The sequence below is a fragment of the Gobius niger genome, assembly GCF_951799975.1.
Source record: "Gobius niger genome assembly, chromosome: 12".
NCBI classification, from domain to species: Eukaryota; Metazoa; Chordata; class Actinopteri; order Gobiiformes; family Gobiidae; genus Gobius; species Gobius niger.
Window position 1 is genome coordinate 7,694,142 of NC_136863.1, and position 9,632 is coordinate 7,703,773.

Below are 9,632 nucleotides of genomic sequence, written 5' to 3' on the forward strand. Positions count from 1 at the left end.
AGAAAATCACCACCTGGACTTAAACTGTCATGATCTGGGGTTATTTGGTCAGGTCTAGGTTCAGCAACACTACGAGCCCAAAGAACGAGATCAGCTGAACATCCTGAATGACCAGGTTTATTCCATCAATGGATTTCTTCTTCCCTGATCGCTCGCGCATATATTCCAAAATGACATGAAAGAGTGGTTCAGGGAGCGTGAGACATAATTTCATTCATGGATCAGCCGCCACAGAGACTTGAACCCTATTGAGAATCTTTGGGATGTGCTGGAGAAGGCTTGTGGTCACACTCTCCCATCATCAATATTAACACAACACTTTTTGACATTGCAGAAGCTTACTGATTATAGCTTTTTCATCTCTATAATCAAAGCTAAACCCGGGCCAATGAAATATTAGAGTGTGTGACCTTTTCTGTTTTGTTTGGCAGTGCATTTGGCAGTTCATATTTCATTCTCTCAAATGTGAATCCTTTAGTTATTTAACCACTTAACTGCCACCTTAGTGTTAGGATTAGGGTTAACACTTATTTATATTCAAATCTCAAAGCGTATTGACTGAAGAGCTAGCAGCCTATATGCCAGTGTGATACCGAATTTGAAAACCAAGACCTTCTAGTTTCTAAAAATACGTGTGAGATCTGTGTGAGTGAAACGCAGTTTACGTTACATTTGCCATCCGTAATCCTAATTATATTATGATTAGGGTAAACTAACCTTAACCCAAACCCTAGCCACCTGATCTGGGGGACGGCAGGTAACAGGTTAAAGAGTGCACTGTGAACAGAATCTGTATTTTTGTTAAAAAAAATACACATCTAATTGCAGTACTTCTCAGAGAAATTGCTTTATTTTCTTTCCCCCTCCTCTCATCACCGTGCAGTTCTAGCACAAAGACCGCCCCGGCTTGTGACTCTTGTGGCCGGGTGGATGAAATTTTCGGCGCCGTGTTTGCGTCATTCAGTTTTTTACAAATTTTAATAACAAGCCTCGAGGGAGAAGCAAACACCATTTATCATCCGCAGCCCGCTGGAGACGCCACGGGCCGGTGAGCAGCCTCTGTCCCTCCCATCCATCTCCTGTCAGAGCTACAGTTTGAGCCCAGAACAGGATGAATCACGCCATTTTACGCCGCTGAAGTTGGGAATTTTGAGCCCCAGGAAGAAATCCGGCAAAGATTGAACAAGTGATTCCAATCTGGACCCAAGGAGAGGTGCTTTTTTATTTAACATTTGTGTTATGGGCATCTATACTAACTGCCCTCACTTTTATAACTTCAAATTTTGGATTATGAACCCAGGTGCGTAATCCACGGGCCAGTTCCAGTCGACTGAAGAACAGTTTCACACACCAGGCCATCAGGAAGCTGAACTCCCTACCCTCCTTGTGCTCCCGCCCCTCTCCCCTCACTCCCCATTCCACAATCAAGGATGAGAGAAGTATAATTTAAAATCATTCACAAATAGTTTGACAAATAATTTTTTAATCTTTTGAACTTATTCCCCATGTAGACAAAACGATCATTACTTCTAGCAATTGAGTGGCGGGAAGTAACTACAGCGTTATGAAGTAACTACTTCTTGCATTAGTTTTTATCACTTTACTTCTTTACTTTAGACTAGTCGTGCTCCTACTTGAGTTTAATATTTGGTTTATCTTTCAGCCGTGAGTATATCAACTAGTAAAAGCAAACTAAAGTTTTATTAATCTCCAAGTCGCTACTTTTTGCTTCTACTTAAAGGGAAACTGTGTAACATTTTGTACTATACTGCCGTCAGTGCAAAATGTCCTATTGACCAGCTCAATACAGAAAATGATATTACTGCAGTGAATAATCAAAGAATGTATTCGGATAGATACAGACGGCATCTTGTCATAGACGGGGGCATGGTTTCGGCGAGGGGGCAAATAGAATCTTTTGGGAAACACAGTTTTTCACACTTTTTAGCCATTTTCTGGTGGAATATCAACTTGTTTATCACATATAAAATAAAGTCAAGCGTAAATCGAGTCCACATGAATATTTTTTCACAGCAGATTTGTCTGTAGAAGTGAAAAAACGACTAGCTAGGGCTGGCTAGCGTTAGCACGATGCTAATATGTAGCATCATGGTAGCATTCTCTGTTTTTTTTAAATGTATTTATGGGTTGTTGAACTACTTTGCTCCTCTCCATGTCTTTGTATCTTTATTTAGTAGAAAACTATATTCATAATTCAGCATTTGTTAAAGTAGTTTTTGAGTAATTAGAGAAAGTTTTTTTTTTTTTTTTTTCCTCAAAATTGTTTTCCCCCTTAACTGTTTTCAAACATGACCATATATAGGTGAATCCAGAGATGCCGTCTGTATCTATGAGGACCTAACCTATTTAAGTCTCAAATCCTACTGACTTTAGTCGACGTCTCCATGGAGACAAGCTGGAGACGTCCCCCCTCCCAGTAAAGTTACAGTCATGCCGCTCACAGCAAAAGCTCATGTCTGTTTGTACATTTAATGATCTAGCATAAAATAAATGCTAGTATTTCAATTTTATTTATAAGTGAAGATCCTACGTGCTGTGGCTTTAAGTAATATCATTTTAAAGCCACATTACTATCTATTGAGTCAGTGTTTTGGCTGCTCCGTCCACCCCTGATGTAAATGAAAGTAATTTAAGAATGGACATTTCTCTCCTGAACTTCCAGCATTGTAGTTTCCGACAGTGGAAAAAGGCTGGGCTCTCATGACATTCGCAGCTGTACGTGCTCACAGCTGCAGGACTCGTGACCCCTGTGGCCCGCAGTAAATCAAAGTATCGGTATCGCCGAACAATGAGGCGTCTGTCAGAGCGAATATTAGACACGCTGCAGTACCATAATAATCATTAATTTATGGCTACCCAGATGTTTGGGTAGACCCGCTTTGGCTCAGTGCTCTATAGATAGATGTATAGAGGCTTTACAGTGAGCGGCACTTTGTAAAGGCTATATTTACAAAGTGAAATATAGTCTTTACATGAAATGAGTTTGGACTCTCTGTTTTGTATCAAACATTTGTGGAAAATATACCTTTGTGCATCCAACTGTAGAGCCTTTTTATCTATGGGCGATGCTCACATGTGACGTCTGACTGGAGTCTATGATCTCTGTGATTCCAGGTAATTGTCTATGATGAATGAGCAGACGCTCACTCAAATGAACAAGTACCTCAAGATTACAAAGCAGGTTCCTACAGGATGTGACTGGCAGCACTCAAAACGTTTTTGTCAGATGTAATGACTTCCCCGGATGAAACTTGTGTTTTCATAACGAGATGTTTTCGTCTTGAAGCAAACGGTCAACAAGTAGCAAAAATTAGAAGTGCCGTGTAGTTGGAATAAACCTGCACCAAAAAAATGGATACTTGTATTGTAAACTGCATATTGTTTGTTGCCTTTATGAACCCAGATGTTTCCTCCAGATAAGTTTTCAAATCTGACATAATGTTTTAGGACTGTACAATAAAAGAAATTTAACCGTCAACCTCAATAATCATCATGAGACTTTATAGAGGACAGGGTCATGTCTGTGGCAGAAACGGCTCCTAGTTTTGGAGTTTGGACGAGACAATGGACAATTGTGTGTGAAGGTAGGTTCAGGTATACTTTATTTGTCCTCTGCATTTGACCCGTCCTTAGATGCTGCTGGGGCAACCCGTAAGGAGCAGTCGCCCGGGGACACATCTCCAGATGTGGAGCCAGGCTGATGGTCAGTATCACCTGGCTGGAGGATTCACATATTGTACATGTTTTTAGTGGTAGGCAAGGCCGGATTTATGAAGGGGCATCCAGGGGCTAAGCCCAGGGGCCCAGCAGGTTGAAGGGCCCATGGGCATACGGAGAAAAATGTGTGCTCAGTGCGGGCTGTAAACGAGTTCCCTCTCTCCTTGCAGACTCCCTCACATTTATCAGATGATTTTTTTTTCTTACCTGAGAATAAACCAGGACTAAACCAGGACTAGAACAAGATTAAACCAAGTTGACACTGGGAAAAAATATGTACCTATTGGTCTGTTAAAATGCACCAAAATGCACCATTAAAATAAAAAAGATCTCTGTGGGAGGACCCCCAGACCCCCCTTTTAAATGTGTCCCCCACCAGAATGGCAGTAGCAAAGGTTCTTACGTGAGGGCCACGGAGCTAAAATTTTCCTCACAAATTTGTCATCACTATGCTTAAGAACTTCTGCATGTTCAAATAAAAAATAAAAAATGTATTTATCCTTTCATTGTAGAGACAGACAGACATACAGTATCTGTACAGATGTTGTTAAGGCGCTATATAAATAAATATTGATTGATTATGGGGGGCCCTGAAAAAACTTTAGCCCCAGGAGCCCATTTTACTTAAATCCGGCCCTGGTGGTAGGGGAAACTGGAGTACCCGGAGGAAATCTACGCAGACACGGGGAGAACATGCCAATTCCACACAGAAAGGCCCCGTCCAGGTGGGAATCCAACTTGGGATCTTCTTGTTGTGAAGCTGAGGTTTGTATAAAAGATTTGTCTAAGTTCAGGAATCACCCACTTGTTTTTATTATGGAAAAAATAAAATCGGAATATATTTTGCCACATCGTCCAGCCTATAACGTTTTTAACACAATGCCAGTGATTCGAGGTCTATCACATTCTTCAAATATTTATTTATTTATGTGTGTAAAATCCTGTAAATCCCTCATTGGAAAATAACAGGAGCGGAACATGTGACATACTGGAGGAAGTGTCATGTGTTTGTGGCTATGTGGAGCGGGGCGGGATAAGCATAAGTGTTATCGTCTGCTTCTATTTACAAGGATGGTTCAGTGGACGGGAATTGTTTTTAATCTGTAAAGCACTTTGCCCTACAGCTTTGTATGAAAAGCGCTTTATACATGAAATTTGATTGATTGATAGTTGGTGTTACTGTGAGAGTTTTGCTCCCTGAAAGTTGTGAAACCTGCTTATAAACTCATCCCTGTGAACCTTTGGGACGTCAAGCACACTTTTAGAAAGCTAGGAATAAGTGCACATCATAACTAACTGAAAAAAAGAAGAAAAAGGCCAATACTGTGGCAATAACAGCTCTTTCTTTGAAGTTGTGTTTGGACTTTGGGGAAAAAGAAACACCCCACCTGAACAAGCACATTTTCTCCAGTTTGGCTTCATCAAACTGGTTGACCTCTGGTACTGATGGAAAGAATTAACTTGCTGAGCCATCCAGTATTAAAAGCCCTTTGTATTTGCTTTTATTATTAGAAAACAAAACAGAAAATCAGATGCATCAATATGGGGGAAAAAAGGATTAAACTTTTGCCTTCTGGCCCCCCCCCCACGTTTATGATATAACTAGTCTGTTCCCTGGAATATGGAGCAGCCTTGTTTTGCTGATTTGCCACTTTTTTACCATAAGGTAGTAGCATAATGTAGTCTCTATAAATAGCCACCAACGCTTGCCTGATGTCCCGTGGCCGGCAGCCCAGAGTATCCCACAATGCAGTGCGGTCCAAACAGCACAACACCCCCTCATCCCCGTCCCTGTGTCCCGCTCAAGCCGGCTCAGCTGCAGCAGACCCCCATCCATCCCTCTCTCTCGCTCTCTCTCCCCCCTCTCTCATGGAGAACTATCCCGAGGCAGGTGGGAGAGCTGTGACCTTGGAAAAACAAGCCGCCCCCGGGAAGCCCTGTGTCATCGCGGTTGCCGTCATCCAATCTGCTCTGCTTGGACCGAGGAGAGAAGAGGTGGGTTAGGTTTAGTAAGTTACATTTACTGCATGGGGAAACATTGTTTAGCAAAGAGTAAAAGAGACTTAAATGAAAGTGAGAGCTAAAGTGCAACACAAGAAAGGCAGTGTAAAAGTATAAGAAGAGTACAAGGTCAGTACACAAAACAAAATCAACAATCAAAGGTTAAAGGATCTGTATAATGCTATTTTAGCCCTACAAAAGTAAACTGTAGGCATTTATATGATATATTGTACCTCTACCACTATGGAGTACTATTTTTGTGAGAAATATAAGTATTTTCTGGGGGTATTTTGCACACCCGGTAGACACGATGCTTGGATTCAGTTAACTCCACCCCCTCTCTCCGAGCTAATCCGCCCATTCAACATTAGCAGTGAAATAAATATAATATCACAGCAATAAGGGAAGTTACTTCACAATGCAGTTATAAGAGTTGACATCTGCAACACGGGTTCATAAATGGCTAACACACACAAGCTAACACGCGGTTTGCTTGACTCACCGCTCTGTACTGGCCGCTCCATCGGCTGTTTACATTGTGGGACTCGCGTTGGTTATAAAAGTTTATCTACTTTGATTCAGGCCAAGGTTCACCAAACATCCATCAGAGACAGTCACAGAAAAACACTACTTTGGCTGATAGTCGATGAATCCCGGAGAGAAATACCAACTTGTGGCGAGTGGTCTCTTCTTTAGGAAGTTTGAATATAGTCCTGCTCTCTCGTAGCCAAAAGGGCATTTGTGACATTATTATTAGGTAAGAGAAAAGAACAGGTGTGTCCAGAGTAGGTTAGAAAGAGCTCCTTCTTTGCAACTTTCAGTGCAAACATGACATCTGTTCAGACGCTCAGGGGGTGCGTTTGTTTCCTCCGCAGGGGCAGCGCGGACACCTCGAGCCCATTTTTTTTCTTTTACAACAGAAAAAACGTCAACGCGGTTTTATGTGTTTGACACTATGACGTAAAAAACGTCAGCTTGTCACAACTCAGTGGTTTTCCAGCAGAGGGTGGAGCAGCTGCTCAGAAAGCAGGATTCAGGAGGATTACTGAGAACTGCGTGAATGAAGCCAAAAACCACTCTGGGGGTGTTTTTGATAAGAAAACTAATGAAGTTTGGCATATTATTTATACAAAGCCCCTAGGTGGAAATCAATCAAATGTCACCCATGTCACCCGTCCTCAGCTGTGGATCCAATTCCGTGTGGGCTGGGTTCTGGGTACTGTAGATCCCCTGCTTGTTTGTTCTCAGTTCACTGGGGGAAGGGCTACAACTGTGGATCCCCTGTCCTTGCCTCCCCTCCTCTCTCAGAAACAATCAATTACCCTCTAAATATCCTTCACTTGCCGCTCTGGAATCACAACATCACCCCATCTCCCCATAAAAGGAACAGTGAAATCAGTTCATTAAAAAAAGAGAGAAAGTATGTTAATTACATGATTTCTTCATTATAGGCTTCTTTTACACATTAATGATATAGAATGTCTAAAGGTCTGTATGTTCTGAGGAGATAAAATGTCCGTTATTCTCTTTATAACCTTGTTTAAGAATGCTAAGGTTAATTTGATCCCAGACACTAAACTATGTACAATATGTTTTGAGACCCAAGGATAGAATGTTGACTATTTGAATGACTACGTATACAAGGGCTGTAACAACTATATAATCATATGTGAATCTCAATGCTTTCGGTGGGGGGAACTGGGACTTGAGAGAGTCATGAGAAGTGCTCTGAATGTCACCTCTCTGAATTTGTGCTCTCCTGATTGTTGCTCTTGTTAATAAATCTAGCTCTGGACACGATCCGCTACTCTCCGGGAGTTTTTGGGTCATATTTTAAACTTTAAACTTCAACTTCATCATTGAACTTCCAGTTCAACTTCCAGTTCAACTTCCAGTTCAACTTCCAGTTCAATGATGACTTGATGAAGATGTTGGAAGCTACCATGCTCTTCCATGGGCACAAAGACCAGACAGGTACATATCAACTTGTCTAAGCTCAGGTAAGAACATATCTCAGCAAGGAAAAATGGTGGCCTGTTGCTTTAAGACAGTTTAGGTCCACTATTTTTGTGTATGTCAAACCTCTTACTCTCCTGCAGCTATGGTATAGTTTTCTACTGTTTTCTCAAGAGCCATTTGAAGCACTCACCTCTAAATACTTTCCCCAATGATTTTTAACCAGGCTTTGACATCAGGTAAACGTGGTCAATGGACTATTAAACGGACATGTCAGGAAATCAATAATAATATCAATAAAGCAGGTCCTTGAAAGAGAGAATATAAGGCAAAATATATTATCAATTGCCCACATCTGTACTAGAGCTACTTTAATGTTTACACATAGACACCCATCTGCCCCTTAACCAGAAAACTGATGGAGGAGAAAAAATATTTTGCCTTCAGCGACAGATTATTTTCACAGCAACACACAAGCAACTTTAATCTACCTACTTCCTGCAGCTGTGTGTATCCTGCCTAGCAACAAGAGCCCTTTTCATTCCCCGAGCGCTGTGTCCCAGCAGCTGTGTGTGTGTGTGTGATCGATTTCACTGTGCCTTTGCCTTTGCGATACATTTTGAATCAGCATTTCATGGATCCGCAGTGGTAGTTATCATTCCATCATTTCAACAAGAAGCTCTATCAACATAAAGATGTGCATATTTTAATCTAATAGGTAAATATCACTGTCAGATATCTACAATACATATGCTAAATTCACACTGTCCATTATTATTATCATCCCGTGCATCTACATTGGTTTCTGTCACATAATGGAGACGTCTTTAACTCTTGGAGCTGGGTGTGAGCGCCGGTGTCACATTTCAAACCTCTGCAGAGAATCCTGTGTCGGGCCAATGACACCCTTCATCCACAAACCGCCCCGGGACGAGCTTGACACGGCACGTTAACAGGATGGCTCTATTTCTCGGCGCGCTGCTGCTGCTCACTGGAAGGAAATGTGTGGAAAGGTAAGCAGGGAGCAAAAATGAAGTAATTTTGGATTTTGGAGCAGATTATCAATTCAAAAACAGACTAAACTGTAGTTAATAAGGAATAGGTGAACCAAAAGTGACAATACCAACTAGGAGGTATCACAAGAAGCAGTACCGGAAACAAGGAATGGACAAATGAGGAGGTATATAATGCACTTAGCTGTTACATTGTTGCTCAAAACCCCTTTAATGCTGTAGTTATAATAATAATGTATAATATCTAGCACATGTCAACAAATGGCCCAAAAAGAAAAGTTTCATTGATGAGTTTTAGTGATTATTGTGGCCAGTGATTCTCCTCCTGTTTGTCATATGGACAGCAAAAGATACAATAATTATAAGAAAATGAACAAAAATAACAAGGGAAACAAGTGATGAAAAATGTAATGTAAGCAGTGGTGGAGAATATACTTTTTTTCCCTTCCTCCCACTCCTTTTGGTGCAGTTTTGTAAAAATACAAACAAAAACATACAGTAAACAGTATTTGATACTTATGTACCTGACAAGTTTGATTATGGAAAACTGTAAATTTATTGCATAAATGAGCTCGAAAGAAACCAAACTAAACTGGGTCTGATCCAGTAAGTACAAACAAGATATATTGTAAAGCTGGAAGAACCTCATCTAAAGAAGGAATAGATTTTTTGGATAATTGAAAGCAGTACTAAGTAACTCATATCCCTAGTGGCCATGAGCGCCACTGCAGGTGTTGTAGCATGTTAGTTATTTACTCATTACTTGTCCGTGAGAGTAAATACTACGCTGACAGAAAAGACAAAGGGAGAGAGGGATATTGTACATCCAATAATACAATGGAGATATTTTTTTTCACTCAAACCTGGCTGTAAATACTGCTAAGTGGCGGTAGCCCACAGTTAGCTTTGCCCGTTAGCCTGTTA